The following is a 21,098-nucleotide window of genomic DNA, read 5'->3' on the forward strand; positions in this document are numbered from 1 at the left end:
ATGCAAAATGCTAAGAAAATGCCTGGCACCCAGTAATTCTATAGAAGTATTAGCAATTATTATTATACTAGATGATAAGGCTGATGAGGATGGATCCATGCACTACAAACATATTTCTACCTCCACATCTGTAATTCAAATGTCTTGCAAAAACCTTGATAGGAGTGCAATGACCTATGGCTGTTGAAAGTTATGAATAACTATAATTCATGGAAGGAGAATTTGCAAAGCAAACAACCACCATGACAAAATATACGAATGTTTTCTTTGAAAATCTAGCTTTCTTATTTGGTCGTGGAATGGATTAGGCTGACTTGGGAAGTAGTGAGTTTCCCTTCACTGGATTCAGGGACGTAGATGTCAGGTGGCCAGATGGACTGCACTGACTTTGAAGAAACTTTCTGCCAAAATCTCTATAATTCCAAAGTGAATCCCAGAATCACAAAGTGTCTCAATGCCTGTGGGCAGTAGAGGGTGGCAGAGGCTGGACTTCAGCCAGATTACTTAGTCCTGTAATAAGAGCATAATATCAGTGCCATAATATCAGCCTGGAACATCTTGCACCTTAAATAGTGAAGCTGTGCCTTCTAAGCCTTTAGTTGAAAGGTGATTGGTAGAGTGCATTACTGAGTAGTATCCTGGGTCATTCTCTCTTTTCAGTGCTGAGAGTAAGAATTAAAAGAAGTAAGGAATAACAGAGCCACACAATAAGAGAAGGGTCAGAACCAGAGCTCTGGGTTTTTTCTAGTTTTTCCTCCCTGTGAAGAGATGGTATTCTCTTGGGCTGAAGATGTAGACCTGAATATGAGTAGAGGCTCATATGCAGTGTTAGAGCAAGATAAATGGCAAGTAAAACAGAAAACGAAATAAATAATCAGAAAACAGAAGGGCAAAGGACAGCAGATAGAGAGTTGGAGAGGCAGAGGGAGGGAAAATAAGGAAACGAAGGGACTTTTCTAAAAAAAAAGTTTATACTTTGAATGAAAGACAGAAGTAGAGAAACAACATTTAAAAAGAAAAGGGATGGCAGAGAAAGAAAGTGGTAACATATTGTACATGAGTACTACAAAAGCTAGGTAGAAAAGAGTAATTAGGGTTGAAAAAAAGTCTATTATAATTTAACCTAGTTATCTGATGAGAATATCTACAGGTGCCTCTTTGCAAAAGACAGTCTCAGCCAGAGGCCTCAGGATCTGGGAAGAGACCTCCTGTCAACTCCCCAAGAATTTCAGCCTGTCTAACATAGCATAGATCAGTTGTTAACACTGGAATTAGAAGCAAAGCTTCTGTTGAACCCCCTTAGAACCTGTAACCTACCTTTCCTTGGAGGGCTCCCTTCCTTCCTCCCATCACTTCTCTCTGTCCCCTTCTTGACTTCACTGTTACTTAATTGACTGTGGGGTGCTTGGTCTGGAGAGCCTTCAGAAATGCCTTCCAACCCTCCAGGCAGACAGTTCTCTACTTCTGCTTTCATATTCCTTTCTTCTTTCTTTCTATGATGGCTCTTTTATTGGGATCTGAGGTTCGGGGAGTAATCTAAGGATATGCAATGGGAGCAGGGATGACTCACATGACAGCTCAACTGTGTTGCTGTGGCTCAGCTGTCTCTTTTTCTGGTGCAAAAAAAAACCTGGAAGAGTTGGTTCTAGGTCCACAGAGAGGTTGCTTGCTATCAGGTATTAGTCATCATTGGAAGCAGAAGCCATGTTACAAAATGGCTGAATGTTATTTTATAAACAGTCGTGATAGTGAACTAAATAGTTTAATGAGTACTAAAGATAAAACCATAGATCCCTCCCTTGAGGGGCTAATAAACCAAAAGTGGTAGCCCTAGACCCCTGCAGTTCAATAATAATCATCACTGCCTGATACTGAGCACTGAGATGCTTAGGTACTGGGTACAATGCTGAGCATGTGACAGGCATCAAGTTATTTAATCCTCATAACATCCCAGGAGGCAGGTTGTCAACTGTTGTTGTCATCCCCACTTTACAGATGAGGACATGGAAGCCTAAAGTTTAAATAATTTACCAAGATCACTCAGCCTGAGACAGACTGGGATTCAAACATGCTTGGAGGCACCTTATTAGACTGCCTTCACCCATCCTCTTTCTACATCAGCCAGAGTCCATTTAATGGCTCAAGACTGACTGCAGGAGGAGTGAAGTCCCCAGATTCATCTCATTCCCATTTCAACACTCATTTTGAGGATTCATGCTTGGGAGCCGCTCCCGTGAGCCCTTCCTCACTGTGTCACCTGTGATCCAACCTGCTTTAACCTGTCTGTTCTTCTACCCACCTGAACCTGCAGATGCCCACACTGAGGAATCCTTGGCCCTGGGTTCTTCCTTCTCTTCCCCGCTTTCCACCATTCATCCAGAACCCTAACCACATCAAGCCTTCCCAGCAATGGTGGTGTTACCCCCAACTAACTGCACATACCTGGGACCTTTGGGGTTCCTACACGTGCTGATTGTCTACTTCCTAAATCAAGTGAATGACTGAGTGAAGAAGCATAAACCTCCTTCAAGACATGAAGTCCTGCTCTCTGGAAGGCTCTCTGCACCTCCTATCCAAGGTGTAGTGTCTTCTTTTCAAGTACTTTCTGCCCATAGCAACAGTCCAATAAAAACCTTCACTTGGACTCGGTGCTAATTTGGAATTTAAAGTGACTAGTTTTGAGAGATAATGCAAAGTATGCATGCAACCAGGATTTTGGAATAGAATAGGACAGGAATGTTTTCACATAATGGTTACTAATATAGTTATTAAAAATCGTATTATCAGTTTTCACTGTCTCTAATAATACTTTTTAACCCAGTTTGAGGTTTCCAGTTATCTGAAAATAATAATGTTAAAATTTATAATTCAGAGTTTTTTTAGATCAACTTTCCCATTCCTCCAATCCCACCACCCTGCCTTCCCCACTCCCTCCAGGCATCCAAAATGGTACAATCTATATGAATAGGGCTGACTGTCTACATGAATTAATCTGTTAGCCTCTGGTACAAGTGCTTTTTCTGTCTCTCAAATTCAAATCATTTCCTCTCCTTTTACTAACATGGGCATTCATGCATTCAGTTCAAACAGTTGTTTACTTAGGGCTGTTCTGGCCTCCACAAATGCACAGTATGGTAACGGTGCAAGACAGTATGAGAACAAGAGCTCACATGAGGGTCACAGCAGTGGGGAGATGGAAAGAACCTGGGCCTTGACCACAGCAGACCTGGGTTCAAAGGCTGCCTTATCTGTGAAATTGGAGTATCCACACCCAGCTCATAGTGTCATTGATAACAGAACACTTTGGAAGGGGTTGTTGAATGCTGTGTGCATTTACCTCTTCAATCTTCCCTGAAACCCTACATAGGAGGGAAATTGGACTTGGTGGGGTGGAAAGATTTGCCCAGCCTGAGGTCTCCCAGCTAGTTAGTGATGCGCATTGCTGGAATTTGAACACATTCTTAACTCTGAAACCACACAACACAGATGGGATTCGAACCCAGCCAAAATTCAGATTGGGACTTTAACCCGTGAGCTGAGACTCGAACCCACTCACTGTCTTTTAATCGAAATTGAACACCTGGTCTCAGGACTTACTGAAGCTCAGGTTCTTTATGTCTCAGCGCAGAAGGAATTCAGCAAGAGGCAAAGTGATAGGGAGATTTATTGAGAGAGATGCACGACACGCTCCATAGACAGAATTTGGTCCGTCTCAAAAGGCTTGAGAGTGGCCCCAAAATTTGGGGTGGTTAGTTTTTATGGACTGGGTAATTTCATAGGCTAATGAGTGAGAAGATTATTCCAACTATTTTGGAGAGGGGTCGCGGATTTCCAGGAATTGGGTCACTGCCCCCTTTTGGCCTTTTATGGTCAGCCTCAGAACAGTCACGGAGCCTGTGGGCATGTCATTTATCATATGCTAATGTATTACAATTTATCTTACATTCGTAGTAAATGTTCCTTTACTTTTGAAAAGTGCTATCCTTGTTTCTGCTCAAAAAAGGGAAGCAGGGGGGCTTCCCTGGTGGCGCAGTGGTTGAGAGTCAGCCTGCTGATGCAGGGGACGCGGGTTCGTGCCCTGGCCTGGGAAGATCCCACATGCCACGGAGCGGCTGGGCCCATGAGCCATGGCCGCTGAGCCTGCACGTCCGGAGCCTGTGCTCCGCAATGGGAGAGGCCACAGCAGTGAGAGGCCCGTGTACCACAAAAAAAAAAAAAGGGAAGCAGGAGATTTGCCTTTACCCAGGTTGGCTCAAGGAGAGGATCGATGTGCCCTTTGGGTTAGGTGTGGTGATGGCTGCTGGAGAAGTGGGGGAACCGGGAGGAACTGGACAGATGGAAAGGGAGACAGTGGGAGGCAAGTCAGAAAGCTGTGATGACTCATCTCTCACTGCAGGGATTCCACCACCAGTTCTTCCCAGCCGGCTTTTTCAATCCCCATTTCAGGTGTGGAAATATCCTAATGCCTGAAGTAGAGGGAAAAGACTGGGGGGGGAAGCAGTGTAGTATAGAAAGAATGACATTACAAAGCTTAGAGCCAAGGACACTAACTATGAGCTTTGAACAAGTTACTTAACATCTCTGGGTATCCCTGTGTATAATGGTGGTGATATACAGACCTCAGGGAAGCTGGGACAACCCAGTGAAATCTTGTTCATAAAGGACCAGGCAGAGGAGGTCACTGTTGAGCACCTGGGGGAAGATGTGACACTCAGACTGCAGCCCCAGTTAGTGACAGAATTTGGCTTTTGCTGAATCCTACCCAAAACACAACTGGGCTATGGTCATCCTCCCAAGGAAATGTGTGATTATGGTAACTCTAATGACCACTAAAGTTAACTAAAGTTACTCCATCTGGGAAAGGAAAAAGGAGCTGCAAAAGAGCTCCATTATCAGGAGGGTAAAAATGAAAAGCAACATTTTAAAGAAAGTTTTTTTTAATAGATTTATTTATTTATCTTTGGCTGCATTGGGTCTTTGTTGCTGCTCGCAGGCTTTCTTTAGCTGCAGTGAGCGGGGGCTACTCTTCATTGTGGTGTGGGGGCTTCTCACTGCAGTGGCTTCTCTTGTTGTGGAGCATGGGCTCTAGGCGCGTGGGCTTCAGTAGTTGTGGCACGCGGGCTCAGTAGATGTGGCTCACGGGCTCTAGAGCGCAGGCTCAGTAGTTGTGGTGCATGGGCTTAGTTGCTCCGCGGCATGTGGGATCTTCCCAGACCAGGGCTTGAACCCATGTACCCTGCATTGGCAGGCGGATTCTTAACCTCTGTGCCACCAGGAAAGTCCCAGGAACATTTTAGATGAAAAAAAACACAAACATTGTGAATCTAGAGTAGCTCAATAGAAGGTCTAAATTTAACTGTAAAAAAAAAAAAAAGTCCAGGTGCCTGAGGTGGGAAAAAAAATATTTTGCTGACTATTCAAGTAAGATGTTTATAATAAAAATACAAATTAAAAAAAAATTATGCTGAAAGTAAGGTTAAGAAAAGGAAATCCCACAAATGATTCTCAACATTTTTTTAATTGTAGTAAAATACACATAAACCACTGTAATCATTTTTAAGTATACAGTTCAGTCCTATTAAGTACACTGACATTGTTGTGCAACCATCACCACCATCCATCTCCAGAACTCTTCATCTTGCAAAACTGAAACTCTGTACCCATTAAACAGTACTCCCCATTTGCCCCACCTCCAGCCCTGGCAACCACTGTTCTACTTTCTGTCTCTATGAATTTGACTACTTTAGGTACCTCATGTAAGTGTAATTACACCATATATTTCCTCTTGTGACTGACTTATTTCACTTAGCATAACAGATTCTCAACTTTTAAACTATATATATTCCAAAGTCTTTTGCAAAGTGATGTAAATTTCCATATGGAAGAAGAATGAAGATGGCTCTTCCCAGACCTGGAGGAGGGAGTGGATGATACAGGTAGAATGTGGACCCAGTGGAACCCCAAATGCAGTTTTGCAGATTAGGGACTTCTGTTCCTTTCTTCCTTTTTTTTTTTTTAATAAATTAATTTATTTGGCTGCGCTGGGTCTTCGTTGTGGTGCGCGGGCTTCTCACTGTAGTGGCTTCTCTTGTTTCAGAGCACGGGCTCTAGGCATGCGGGCTTCAGTAGTTGTGGCACACGGGCTCAGTAGTTGTGGCTCATGGGCTCTAGAGCACAGGCTCAGTAGTTGTGGTGCACGGGCTTCGTTGCTCCGCAGCATGTGGAATCTTCTCGGACCAGGGCTCGAACCTGTGTCCCCTGCATTGGCAGGCGGATTCTTAACCACTGTGCCACCAAGGAAGTCCATCTGTCCCTTTTTTGAATGCTTTTGTGTTGCCGCAACATAAGAGTTCAGAGGGGTGTTGGCCTTAGTATTCACAGCATTTCCCTTTGTGTTTTCTGAAGGGTCTATTCCATTATTACCCTCTCCCACGATGTTCACTATAGCTCATAATAAGCAGGCAGATGGTCAGCTAGACAGTTCATTTTACTTACAACTTTCCGTGTAGCAGACACAGTCAATAGTTTAAAGTGGATAGTTTTAAAGAGGAAATTGTAGTGGGCAACATAGTCACATCCCATCATCTCTACTCCTTTCTTTCCCAGATTATGAAGCAGCTGTGGAATTTGGATGGGTTGACCCTTCAGCTCTTGGAATGAACTTTGGTTTGAGTGAATCAGTAAAGCCCATCACACTGGCCATCGTGATTGGTTTGGGAATGAGTCCATGCCATAATTCCAACTAACGAGACATGTTCACTGGAGGTGAACTAGGAAGCACAAAGTCTCAGACATACTATATCAGTCTCAGTATGAAGGCAGTGCTATGGACATCAGAGTCCTTGATGACAGGGTTCAGGCTCTGGATCAACCCATCCAGAGAGGTCATGAGGATGGAGCACCATGATGGGATTAGTGCCCTTATAAGAAAAGATGGCAGAAAGTCTCTCTTGCTCTCTCTACCATGTGAGGACATATGTGATAAGGCAGCTGTTTGTAGCCAGGAAGAGAGCCTCACCAGAACCTAACCATGGCAGCTCCATGCCTCTGAAATGATTCACAGGCAAGCTGCCTTTGGGGGGCTCTGAGGGTGGCATCGTCGCCTAAATAAATGAAGATTACAAAGAAGAACAAGGAGGAGAAGGGGAAGGAAAGAAAAGGTGAGAGGCAACATGGTGAAGAGCAGTACTTCTCACTCATCTCCACCAGAACAGCAGAGAACAATGAAAGCGCACCATCCGAAGGCCTGGGGGCATGGCCAGAAAAAGTGTGCCAATATCTTTGAAATCTTATATTTTATTGTAAAAAGTCATGCAAATTCTGCATTCTACTTCATAATGTGCCTTTACTCTTTTATATAAAAATGTTTTCCTAAAAGTGCCATTTTATACCAATTTTTTTTTTTTTTTGGCCATGACGCGAGGCTTGCGGGATCTTAGTTCCCCAACTAGGGATCGAACCCTTGCCCCCTGCAGTGGAAGCACGGAGTAGCCACTGGACCGCCAGGGAATTCCCTATAGCAAGTCTTTTTTTTTTTTTTTTGCAGTACGCGGGCCTCTCACTGTTGTGGCCTTTCCCGTTGCGGAGCACAGGCTCCAGACACGCAGGCTCAGCGGCCATGGCTCACGGGCCCAGCTGCTCCACGGCATGTGGGATCTTCCCGGACCGGGGCACGAACCTGTGTCCCCTGCATCGGCAGGCGAACTCTCAACCACTGCGCCACCAGGGAAGCCCCTATAGCAAGTCTTTGAAATGATCTCTTGGCCCTGCCCTACCTATCCAGGCATGCTTACACCCCAATGTGAGTAGCACAAGTGCATCAAAAAAAGCGCTGGATTCAGTTTTAAAATCTGAGTTCCTTTTCTGATTCCATCCCTTCACAGCCATATGACCTTGCAAAATCACTCACCTTCTTTAAGCTTCTCTTTCCTCATGAGTAAAAGGGAAGACGACATCTCTTCGGCCTTTCTCACAGGGCTGTCAAGCTCCAAGGAGATAATGTGAGAGAGAGAGACTTGGGAGACCAGGAAACTCTGACCCTATCGCCCTGTAGGGTGGTATCAGTATTATTTCAAGACCATTTTGGAACTTTCCCCAGCCCAGACTAATCCATTCATGGACAAACCTTTCCGATACCTTTTTGTCCGATCCTTGCACTTGTGCTAGGAAGAGGAACACAGGCAAAAAGGATGAGGAGTGGTTATTTATAATCAGCTGTCAAGGGGATGGGGGAGAAGTCGGATCTTATTTTCATGTGACTCTACATCTCTTGGTTCCCCTCATTTCTACATCTTCCATCTTTAATATGGAATCTCAAGCTTTCTTACTCAGAGGAATACTGAACCTGTATCCCCTATCCTTGCCTTATGAACAAATCACCTAAGATTCAGGGTAGAGCAGGAAAGACAAGCTGGTTTCATCTTCAGCACCAGCTCTGACCCATCGGTTGCTTGGAACACTGTGTTAAGAAAACCACTCAGTGGGAATGGTTGCAGAGGTCAATTAGAGATGTCTGCCACAGGCACAGAAAATGAGAACAGCAGCACATGTGCCATCACTGGCCACCCCTGGTTTAGAGGCTTAAGATGAGTCAGCTCTAAAAAATGCAGCAAATATTAAAAGCTGGCAGGTTTTCAGAAAAATCTCAAATGTGAGGATTTTCATCCTCTGGGACATTTACAAAGTCAGTAATATCGGCTTATGTCTTATTTTTAATAATATGAAGGGCCAACTCCTCATCTGTGATAGGATTAAATAGGTTAACTAAATGGCAAGTTTCCTTTTGGATAGAATAGTATCAACTCCATTCTCTAACCCAGGGTGTATTATGCTAGTCACTACATTTGTTGAAATCACAGAAAATTTGGGGATGTTATTGGTCAACCTGACAGTCCAGCATTGAACCCATGAGTAATTGTGGACATAAATACAGACGGAAAACCGAGATAAGTGACTGACTGCAGGGAATAATACTAAAAAATACCCCAAAACAAAAAACAAAAACAGAGTCATGGTGATTAAGGGTGTCGGGAATCACTGTTCTAATGAAATCTGGTGTCAATCTTAATGCAACTGCTTCAAATCCTACCCCATATTTCTGAGAACTCTAGGGGTTTCAGATTTGGATGAACACTCCAAGAGTTTATTTCAAAATACTGTTTCTACTTTAGCATGTGTTACTTGAGACTTTTAAAAAATAACAAACAGCTTCCATTAAGTAAAGTATCTTTTTTGTTGTAGAATTCTAAGGGGTTTAGCACTGTGTACATGCACAGCATTTAAGCTTTTAGGAATTTATTTTACCACTTTGGTGCCTTCAGTTTGCTTGAAAGCAGGCCCTTTTGGGTAAAAGGCCCTGTTGGGCTTTAAAAGCTGTCAATTTGCCTTTATCTGCTCTTCAGGCAACTAGACTTCCTGGCTGAGTAGAGAATGTTTGGTTAGTTTTGGTCATGTCTTATACTGCAAGAAGCTACACACAATAATAAGAGATGCAGTAATTAAATATTTTTGGAATTTCTTATTTTATTTTTCTGGGTTACTTTGGGGCCCACTGTTTTCAGCTTGCTTTGCAAATGAATTTTTGCATTTTAAGTAATTAGCCATTGAGGAAGGGACTGTGGGATGGGTCACACTTCAGGGAAAACCAGGCGTGGAGAGTGACATGCTGGCGTTGGGTGTCTGTAGGGGAGATGAGCACAGAGAAGACGCAGCCCCTCCTGTGTCTCTCCTCAAAGCAATGGGGAGGTGGTTTTAGTAAGAAGGGGTCTTTCTGGTGGTACTTTCCTGCTCCACACTTCCTTATCCTCATTCTCTTAAATGTTTCCTCCCTCTTTGCCTCCCTTTCTCCTTTCCTTTCCCCTTTACGTTTCACTATCCCCCTGTTTTTCTAATTTCCCTCTGTTCTCCTGTTTTTTCTCGTTTCCTTCTTTCTCTCTTGCCCATCCCTTCATTTTTGTCCTAACTGCCATCCTCTGCTTTCTGTGAAGAAGTCTGCGGCATCAGACTTCATTTCCTAAAGTGTATTCCACCAAGCTCCAGGTCCATGAGATGCTTTGTGGAATATAAAAAAAGATGAGGTGGGGGGTAGGAGGTAAAGCTGGATCTGTGGTTACATTGCATACCATGTCTCCCCCTTGGAGCTTCAGCACCCCCCTTAGCATTTTATACGTTCTGAGAAATCCTGCTGTGAAGAAACTGGTCTAACCTGGCTTATCCCACTGCTCCCCAAACCTCCTTGACCTCAGTGTCTTTTCCCTTCAAATAAATGAATCTCATTGAGAATACATTTGGGGAACCCCTGTGGGAGATCCTCTCCTCTTGACTCACCTTGGAGCTTCAGAGCGTTGACTTCCTCCAGTTGTACCTGATGTCAAGGCATCTTCTCGCTTGTCTGAGCCTTTCTGAAGGCCACCACAGCCAGGGGCTCCTCTTCTGTCTCTTCCCTTCACTGCCCAACATGGCAAAAGACATGCTGCCAGAAAGATTCAGACATGCAAAACTTCTATATTGCTCACCTCTCATGTTAAATGTTTAAGGTTGGTTGGTGGTTCTTTTTTCTTTTCTTTCTTTCTTTTATTTGCCTAACAAATTGTCAAAGATTGTTTTTGAAGAATAATATGCAGCATGGCAGAGGTTCAAGCAGGGGAACATTTTGATTCCCTGCTGGTGGCAATGTAAATTGGTATAATCATTCTAGAGGGCTATTTGACAATATGTAGCCAAAGTCTTAGAATTCTACTTTTGGGACTTTATCCTAAGAAAATAATTAAGGATGTATGCAAAGATTTAGCTACAAGGATTTTTTTTCCCCCTGGAGTGTTGTTTATAATAGAAAAAACTTGGAAACAACCTTAATATCCAACAGTGGGAGGCTGGTTGAGCATACTGTGGCATGTTCATGTGATGGGGTATTATGTAGTCCTTACAAGTAGAGTTTTAGGAGAGTATTTTACTGACATAAAGTAGATGCCCAAGATCAATTCTGTGTAAAAAAAAATACATATGTACAATGTACATTTTTATAAAATCAACATTCATTGACTGTTATACATACATATAAATATGTAAAAGCAAGAACAGTCACCAAAATTTAGCAGTAATTGTCTCTTACTGGGTAGTAGGATTTCAGCAGCTTCTTGTTCATCTCTGCTTTCTGACTTTTATATAAAGAGCATGTGCCTTTTGTACAGTGAAAAGAATAGATAAGTTAGAAAAATTAGCAAGAGTGGTTGATGATCCCATACAAGTTAGCATTTGAACTCCCAGCTTACTCCAAATAGGGTCCTGTCATCACCAACTGGGACTTTTCTGTCTCCTGGGGGTAAGTACTCCATGAGGAAGGTCAAAGAGAATGTCAACCTTCCTTCTGCTATCTGAGGAAATCTGGATACAAGAGCCAGTTTCTAATGTTGTGATGCTGCAATTTACTGGGGGGGAAAAAAAAAGATCAACACACCCCACCATCTATTTATTTAATATTAAAAATAATATTTCACTGAGTTTGGCTGGCGTCAACTCGAGCAGTTACTCATACAGGAATTCAAACAAAAGCAGCACTGGCCCTGGGCCAGTGGGCTGGTGCTGGGTGGTCCATGTCCATCCTTAGCTCAGAGTAGCTCCTAGGCTGCTTTCAGACCTGCTTCGGGTTGAGAAGATGATGTATTCATTTATTTATTAGAAATGTTTTAACAGGAAATACTAATAGTTTGCATTTAGGGAGAACTGCCCTGGAGACAGCTGGAAGAACCCAGCAGACGTGGCTGGGGAGGAGATTGCTACTTTCATCCTTGGAGTCATATCAGGGCCTGTTGTAAAAGTCTACAGTGGGGCCCCACGCACCAAGTTAGCCCAAAAGATGCTGGTTGCTTTGCTTCAGGACAGAAGCAGAAGGAACAGGGCCGTTCTTTCAGCTGCCCTGTTTCCCTTCTCGTTTGCCATTTGTTTCTTAGGAACCTGAAGGTGTGTTTTCAATGTGGCCATGAACACAGATGTTGGCTCTGCTAGGAATGAACAGGTCCTGTGTACACGAACGTTCAGGTGGGAGTGTGTGAGCCGAGGTGTAAGCAAGCACATGTGTAACTCGAACCCACTTTTAGTGTGACTGTGAGCTGGTGGAGTTATGTGTGAGTTCAGGGGTTACATGTGCACATCTTTTCAATGTATCAGGATGAGTGAAAGACAAGTGTTTGCAGGGGATTTCAGGCGTGTCCTCAAGCTTCAGAGTGCATTCCAATGTTGGATCATATTCATGGGTATGGGCTTGTGGAGCCCAGAGAAAAAATGAAAGACAGGGGTAGGACAAATCAAGCCCGAATGTTTATGTATGAGAGGAACATGAGCAGGTTTGTGTATCTTTAAAAATCCTCTTCCAGCTGTTCTGGAAGACTGTAGGACTTCATTCGTTGGGGGAGGGCGTGATTACAGTGCCGTGGGGAATGGGGTCCAATGTCTAACCCAGTCTGGCACGACAACAGGGCTGTTCCTGTGTTTCCAGATAACAATAGAGGTGAGGCCTAACCCTGGAAACCAGTCAAGATTCCCAAAGATAAACCCTCGGGCAGCAAGAACACTGTCAATGAAAAGAAACTGACCTTTCGCCTTCTGGAGTCACAGAATTCCCACAAGTGCTGTGTCCTCATCAGCTCTGGCAGGCTCGCCGCCACAGCCCCGACTTCGACGCCAATGCATGAACAGCACAGAGTGGGCTGCGCTAGAAGAAGTCAGAGCTTCTCCGCCTCCAGCACCTCAAAATACAGGCTCCCCGCCACCCCATTTTCTTCTAGAGGTTAACCTTCTCCCCAGGCTCACAAAGTTATGAGACAGCCTTTAAGGGGTTTTCCTCTGACTGTGGTTTAGTCTGCTGCTGCCGAAGAGACCTCAGGTGAGACTTCAGCCTTTCAGAAATGTGTTCTAAAATCTGAATGGAGAGACTTTGGAAGGACTGAACAGCCTTGGGAGTCTCAGGGCAAGGGTAGTGGAGGACTTGGGCTGGGGTGGGGAGGAGTGGGTGAGAGAGGACGAGGGAGAGGAGTCTGTGTCTAAGACCGTGAGAGGTAAGTACAAGGTTGGAAATTCATTAAATTTCTCGTTTAAGGTCACACAATTAATCTCTTTGAGCCCCAGGTTCCTCATGTTAGAGTTTCTGGTTTTTAAATCCAATAAACTAGGACTTTATTCCTTAACAACTGCTTTCTCCCACCACCATAAAAACCATTAAGTATCATCACATAAACCACTAGAACAATGGTTTTCAACCTTGGTTGCACATGGAATTGCTGGAGAAGGTGTCGACAATATTAATGCATGAATTCCACCTCCAGAGATTCTGATGGAATTCATCTGGGTAAGGCCTGGACACCAGGACCGCTCTCTCCTTTCTTGAATCCTCTTGTCAACTCTTATCCTGAAATGTAGGTATTTTCTAAAGTCCTGTCCTTAACTCTCATCTTTCTCTATATTTTCTCTATATTTCTGTTCTCGTTCATTCCCACATCTTGAACTATCATTTCTTCGAGGATCATGTCCAAATCCATGTAATTCCTGATCTATTTATCCAGCTTTCTTTTGCCTACCTACTTCTGGAATGATGCTGTGTCTCCAACACATGCTCTGTTCCAAACTCAACATCTTGAGTTCTGTTCTTTGGTTTCCCTATTTGTGTAATGATACATACCCCCATTAGCCTATCACCAAGACTTGAAGTGTTAGTGTTATCTTTGTTGATTTAAAAAATGTATTAACATGAGTATTGGTACATAACCTCTCTGCCACAACATAAACTTCTCTACCACCCACCATGAAGAGAATATTGTCTTTGATAGCTTTGCTAAGCCTGCCCTCTAAGTAGAGTTCTGCCTTTTCCAGGATGGTCCCTAGGCTTTGTGATTCAAAATAAGGAGAATGGATAAACAGAGACAAGACTGAAGAGGCAGAAGGAAAGGAGGAGATGAACAAAAGACAGAACAGAAGAAATGGAAAGTGAGGGGTTAAGACAGTGAGGAGCTCCAGAGCTGATGAAATGTAAGAATCAGGTGAGGAAAGTGAAGTTTAAGAATTGTTCCTAAAATTTATGTTTTTTAGTGTTCTTAGAAAATGGCAAGAAAAATTTGAATTTGTTTTAAAATAGTTCTGGTTGCTAGACTGTTTTTCAGTTCAGCATTGCTTTGAGACTGAGCCTTGTGATGTCCAGCTTATATCTGGGTTGTACATGATACCTCCTTCCTAATTTGCCACATCTAAACAGTTGCCAAACCCTGTAATTTTTTTCCCTTCCTGCCTTATCACTACTGCGCAACAACACCATACATGCCAGCTCGACTTCCTCACACCTCCAACTTTTTTCTTTCTTTGAACTTTGGCTCATTCTGTTTCCTACACCCAGAATCACTGCCTATATCCATCATAAGTTCTTTCTATATTTCAAAACCCAGCTCAGATTCCACCTTCTCAAGGAGACCCTCCCTGTTGGCGCTTTACACATTCTACATTCCTTCCTGCCCTTGCGCATGCAATTTTCCAAAACAACAGTAATAATAATGATGGGAGTTCCCTGGTGATCTAGTGGTTAGGATTAGGCGCTGTCACTGGCATGGCCCGGGTTAAATCCCTGGTCAGGGAACTGAAATCCCACAAGCTGCATGGTGCCCAAAATATGGAAAAAAAAAAAAAATGATGTTGGTGGAACCAACGACTAATAATTAGATTGAGCTCATTGTGTCCAGGCACTATTATAAGTGCTTTGCACATATTATTTCATTTAATTCTTGCAACAGCCCTGTAAGGTAGTACTGTGGGAACTAAGGAAGGGTAAAGCGACTTCCCCAAGGTTACATGGCTATAATTGTCACCAATAGGATTTGAATCCAGGCCTCAGAATCTGTATTATTTCTAGAGTGTACTTACATTTTAATACTTCAATACATGACTGAATATATTCCTGTCATTCCTCTATGTCTACAGGCAGTTTTCATTTGTTACTGCTTCACATTTTGCACCTCCCCCAATTCAACACTCTCAAATAAATGCTTGTGCTTCAACTATCGTCACATAGTCACTTAACAATTCCCACTGCTATCCAAATAGAAGACATCAGCATGTGCATGATCAGGATTTTGACTTACAGAGGTTCAATTTAGGTTGAAGTCTTCAGGGACACTTAATCTAAGAGCAGGGAGCATATGTTTATAAATGTTACCTTTGAGTTTCATCTTCTTCCTCATAATGTCTTTGACATGTCAGCTGTAAAGCAAACCACAGAATGTCCATACTTGAGTGAGGCGAAGATTTAATGCTGCTGCTCTAGTTCAAGTGGCTGTACCTAGAACTACAGTTGTGTTTTGCCAATCATTGTGAAATACACACACAGTGATTTAATACAGCTTGGTTTATATTCAGATGTAGCTCTGTTCTAACATCTTGGAGTGAGCAATGAGGTTGCTTTTAAAGCAAAGGGCAATTCACTTAGGAACAGTTTTCAGGTGAAGAAAACTATAGTTATAGTTGAGAAATACATAAGCCAATTATTTTTAATTCTATAAAATATATAAATACTTTTCAGGATAAAAGCATGCTTTACATTTTAAATGCAAACTATTGGCCATGATTAAGGGCTGATTTACTCTCCCACATGAAACAACCCCCAAAATTGACAGAATATCTGAAACAGTGGTTTGAAAGGCACTGAATATCAGGCAAAGAAGGATAGTGATCCCTGAGAGATGTGAAACAAATGAAGTAAAGCACTATAATTGCCCCAGGTTACTGCCTTGAGAGAGTTTCCAGGCCATAGCACAGAGAGGGTGCCCAGGCAGAGCCAGGCAAACTCGATGAGTTGAGAAAACAAAGCTGAGAGTCTGAGGAGACTAAGACTGCTGGAGTTCTTAGGAGAGAACTGCACAGAAACAGGAAGTTCTAGAGGTTTGCAGAAGGTTCTCATTTGAGTATTCAGCTGAGGACTGATCAGCACATACATATAAATAAACTCTCTGAGGCCAGAGAATCATCTAAAAAGGTTAGAGGTAATGGACTGGCACTCACATAGGGCTAAGAAGAGTGTCTGTTCTCACCAGCCAGACTTGAAAACTTCAAGATTCATGGGTGGGGGGATAAGAGTACACAGAAGGATACCGCTCTGTAGTAAAGACTAATTAGTCCTAGGCTGAACACTGCCCCAGTCCTATATAACAAATCTTAAAAACAAGACCCTAAAGCATTAAGCTCTTCCCAAGTGATTTAACCAAATCCTAGAACAAAGCTCCAGAATATTTATAGAAATATGGAAAGGACAATGTGGTCTGGACTACTAGGACTAATGAGTTTAGCAAGGTTGCATGATACCAGATCAATACGCAAAAATTAATGGTATTTCCACATACTGGCAATGAGCAATCAGAAATTAAAATTTAAATAATACTATTTACAAGAGTATTAAAAGATATAAAATGCTTAGGTATAAATCTGACAACAGGTATGAAAGAACTATACTCTGCAAACTACAAAGCGATGTTGAGAGATATTAAAGACATAGATTGTGTTTTCAACAAATGATGATGAAAAAATTGGAGATCTGTATACGAAAAATGGACCATAGCTTTAAATGTAAGACCTAAAACTATAAAATTTATAGAAGAAAACATAGGAGAAAACCTTTGTGACCCTGGGTTAGGTAAAGTTTTCTTAGATACAACCCCAAAAGCACATTCTATAAAAAACCAAATTGGTAAATTGGACTTTATCAAAATTTAAAACTTCTGCTCTTTGAAAGACGCTGCTAAGAGAATGAAAAGACAATGATAATTGAAAGGAAATATTTGCAAATCATGTATATAATAAAAGTCTTATATCCAAAATAAAGAACTCTCAAAACTTAGTAATAAGAAAAAACCCAATAATAAACAATTAACCCATCCAATAAGAAAATGGCAAAAGATCTGGACACTTCACCACAAGGACATGTAGATGACAAATAAGCACATGAAAAGATGCTCAACTTCATTAGACATTAAGGAAATGCAAATTAAAACCACAATGAAATACTACCATGTATCTATTAGAATAGTTAAAATTCAAGCACAGATGATACCAAGGGTTGGTGAAAATGTGGAGGAACTAGAACTTTTGTCCACTGTTGGTGGGAATGTAAAATGGTCCAACCACTTTGGAAAATAGTTTGGTAATTTCTTTAAAATTAAAACATAACTCTCGCATGATCCAGCAATTTTGCTCCTAGATATTTACCCCAAATAAATGAAAGCATATGTCCATACAAAGACTTGTACGTGAGTGGTCATAGCAGGCTTATTTGTAATAACCAAAGGTGTGGTCCCCAGACCAGCACTATCAACATCACCTGGGATGATGTTGATTGTTAGAAATGCAAATTCTCATACCGCACCCCAGACCTACTGAATGAGGGGGTTTATGGGTTTACTATTTTCCATTTGGACTGGAAATTGTCCCAGCAATATGAGATTATCTAACCCTTTAGGTCATTCTGATGCAAACTAAAGCGTGATAACTACAAGCCCCCCGACTCCACCCCATCCCTTACCCCAGATGATGCTGGTACCCCAACCACACTTTGGGAACAACTACTTCAGAACAATGCTTCTTAAACTTCAGTGTGCATATAAATCCCCTGGAGATCTTGTGCAAATACCAATTCTGATTCATAGGTCTGGGAGGGTGGGGTCTAGAGAATCTGCATTTCTAATAAGCTCCCAGGTAATACTGATTCTGCTGGCCCTGGGAATTCTGGTAAAGATTATCCTTGGAAATGCCCTAATTTCTTAAAAGCAGAGCTCATTTGGCTACCTCAGTTCTTCTCCTATAGAGAACCCACTGAGTGTTAGTATAGAATCTAGGCTTCTTTATTCTTTTCTGCTCTAGTACCTACCCAGTTTTGGAAGAGAACTAAAACCCCTTTCCAGCAGAAAGGGGCTCTCTTCTGGAATGTTCTCTTGGCTGCCTTAGATTCTGACATTCCCTTAGAGCCTAGACCAGAGGTTCCCAATATTAATTCACCTATGAAGCTTTTTAAAAATACCGATGCCTGGACCCAGGAGATTCTGTTTGGATTGGTCTGGTGTGGAGCCTAGGCAGCAGTATTTTTAATGCTCCCCTGGTGATCTTACTGTGAGCCAGAACTTAGAATCACTAACTAGCTGACTAGCTTACATGTACCCCCAGACTGCCCCCTTTTATATTCATTCAACAAGTATTGATAAACCATCCTCTATTTCCCTCCCAGGCTCTGAGCTACTGTGCTGGGGATACCAAGATGAGTAGGCCATGGTCCCTGCCTTCAGGAAGTTAAAGTCTGGTGGGAGAGACAGAGAAGTCTATACAATTTTCATACCTATGATAACTGCTGCAACAGAGATATCTCATTCGGTAGATATTTATTAACAATTTACAAGTTTTAGGCACTAGGAGTGTTACAGTGAGCTAGACAGACACAATCTCTACCTTAATGGAGCTCATGTCCAATGGGAGCCCCAAGTTACAAGGGACACAGAAGAGCGGGCCCTAATTCAAACTGAGAATCATCAGTAAAGGACTCCCGAAGGTTCTGAAGCTTCCACTGAATCTTTTTTTTTTTTTTTTGTCTGTGTTGGGTCTTCGTTGCTGTGCATGAGCTTTCTCTAGGTGGCGGTGAGCGGGGGCTACTCTTTGTTGCAGTGCGCGGGCTTCTCATTGTTGTGGTTTCTCATTGTGGAGCATGGGCTCTAGGCGTGCAGGCTTCAGTAGTTGTGGCTCATGGGCTCTAGAGCGCAGGCTTAGTAGTTGTGGTGCACGGGCTTAGTTGCTCCACGGCATGTGGGATCTTCCCGGACCAGGGCTCGAACCCGTGTCCCCTGCATTGGCAGGCAGATTCTTAACCACTGCGCCACCAGGGAAGCCCCTCCACTGCATCTCATATCATCCAGGCCCAAGAAGAGAGGAGAGTACTCCTGGCAGAAAAGACAGCATGGGCAAAGCGTGGCACATTCAGAGAACTGGCAATACCACCACAGCCAAGGGGGCTTCCCAAGAGCCCAACTCTTGGGATTTGTCTAATGGCTTCTCCCCTTCCTCCATCCTCATGCTTAAGGCCGCCTTTCCCCTTCCACTTAATAACACTCTTCAGGGTTCAGACATGCACAGTTGTCTTCCAGCTCATTCTACAAACCCAGAACACCACTATTCTGATACTGTTTATACGGCAGTTTCAGGCGAAAACCTTCTTCCTCTCTTCAGACTGAGACCGCTTCCCAGATGCACCCCGTTTCCTCTTTTCTGCTCCCACCACCAGAAAAGGTCTCCAGGTGGCGCCCTTTCACTCAGTTCTGCTATTGTCAGGCACACCCATTTTCCCACCTAATTTCCTCTCCACTGAATTTCCTCCCTGCAAATCCCAGGGCTGGAACCTTAATCTGAGGAAGAGGATCACAGGAAGCATATTCAATACACAAGCCAGTTAAGTTGTTCAGTTTGCGCCTCTCCCTTAGTTCAAGCAGCAGGGTTCATTCTTAGCTCTCTCCTCGCTTCAGCTTCCGTTGCAGCACATTGTGCTCCTACCCAAGACTTCCCCAACTCCACCCACCGTAAGTTGGATGGTCCCCACTCCTCGGTGAAGTTTTTCTTTTCACACAGACAATGCGTTCTCAAAGAATTGTTCCCCGGATGATTTGGCATCTGGGCACGGATGAGGGTACGTTTTTGTTTTGTTTTGTTTTTTTGCTGTACGCGGGCCTCTCATTGTTGTGGCCTCTCCCGTTGCGGAGCACAGGCTCCGGACACACAGGCTCAGCGGCCATGGCTCACGGGCCCCGCCGCTCTGCGGCATGTGGGATCTTCCCGGACCGGGGCACGAACCCTTGTCCCCTGCATCGGCAGGCGGACTCTCAACCACTGCGCCACCAGGGAAGCCCGAGGGTACATTTTTAAGGTGGAAAAAAAAAAAGAATCGAGATCCAACATGCCAATCCCTACCCCCTGCTCTTCGCCTAAGAGAGAACCGGAAGGATGTTTCCCTCCCATAGACGCTGCTGTCAAGAAGCAAGCTGCTGAGAATTCCCTGGCGGTCCAGTGGTTAGGACTCCGCGCTTTCACTGCTGAGGGCCCAGGTTCGGGGAACTAAGATCACGCAAGCCGTGTAGCGCGGCCGAAGAAAACAGCAAGCTGCTGATCTCCTCACAGAGTAACCTGTTTTAACGATCACGACAATCGTGGCGATTGCTTCCCCTGACCGTTTCCCCTCCCCACCATTTTTCTAGCCATGCTTACTAACACTGAGGCAGGAAAATAAGACCCCAACAGAAAGGTAGTGAGGAATTGTTATCAACATTCCTGAGAGCAAAAGCCAGGCGCAAGTAATCTTGGTAACTCACATAGTACCTAGCACAGTGCCTTATCTAGTCCAGGCGGATTACTCTGTAACAGACACAAATAGAGCAAAAATTACGTGATGGATTCCAGCCTATTTGGAGAATGGAAGCTGCAGCAGTACAAGGCCAATTCCAGGGTTTACCCTAAAGTCCACAGAGATAGTCACTACTTCCCTATTAATTTCCACTTACTATGTATGGGTTGAGAAGGTGTTTCAATTGCTCTATCAGACGACGTTTATTGAGCATACGCTGCCTACTGGTGCTGTGACCCTGTGACTGGATGAGAATTCTCATAGGGCCAATCAGACCTGAGGACTTAACCTACTAATGACATAAACAACGCTTCTAATGAGCTGTTCCTTAGCATGCTTGTCCACTCGGGAATAACCAAACTGCAGGGCAGCTATGGATTAAAGATAGCTGTCAATTTTTTGCTGCTTCTCCCATTGTTATGTGGAGTCTGAGTCCTCTTTCCTTGAATCTGGCTGGCCTGAGTGACTTGCTTGACCAATAGAGTGTGATGGAAGTGAAGGAAGTTCTGGGACTTTCAAGACTACATTATAAGAAGCCTTGCAGCTTCCACCCAGACCTCCTGGAACAACTGCTCTGGAGTAAACCAGCCACTATACAAGAAATCTGATTACCCTGACACCACCCTGCTGTTAGGAAGCTGGAGCTGGGAAAGGGCATATGGAGAGAGATACTTTACCAGCCCAGCTTTACATGAGT

At 43.4% G+C, this 21,098-nt stretch overlaps 1 long non-coding RNA gene across 3 annotated transcripts in view; it reads left to right on the forward strand.

Moving 5' to 3' along the window:
* Positions 1-14,693, forward strand: part of LOC114908715 — a 35,507-nt gene extending 20,814 nt beyond the window's left edge. For 2 of the 3 annotated variants that reach the window (XR_003797028.1, XR_003797026.1), the window contains exons 4-5: positions 12,494-12,880; positions 13,864-14,693. This is a non-coding gene — a long non-coding RNA (uncharacterized LOC114908715). Of the gene's footprint in view, positions 1-12,493; positions 13,343-13,863 lie in introns of all 3 variants that reach the window. The other variant, XR_003797027.1, reaches the window with a different exon arrangement.
* Positions 14,694-21,098: the final 6,405 nt, after the last annotated feature.

The sequence above is a fragment of the Monodon monoceros genome, unplaced genomic scaffold, assembly GCF_005190385.1.
Source record: "Monodon monoceros isolate NGI ecotype Baffin Bay Population unplaced genomic scaffold, NGI_Narwhal_1 Super_Scaffold_4, whole genome shotgun sequence".
Lineage (NCBI taxonomy): Eukaryota > Metazoa > Chordata > Mammalia > Artiodactyla > Monodontidae > Monodon > Monodon monoceros.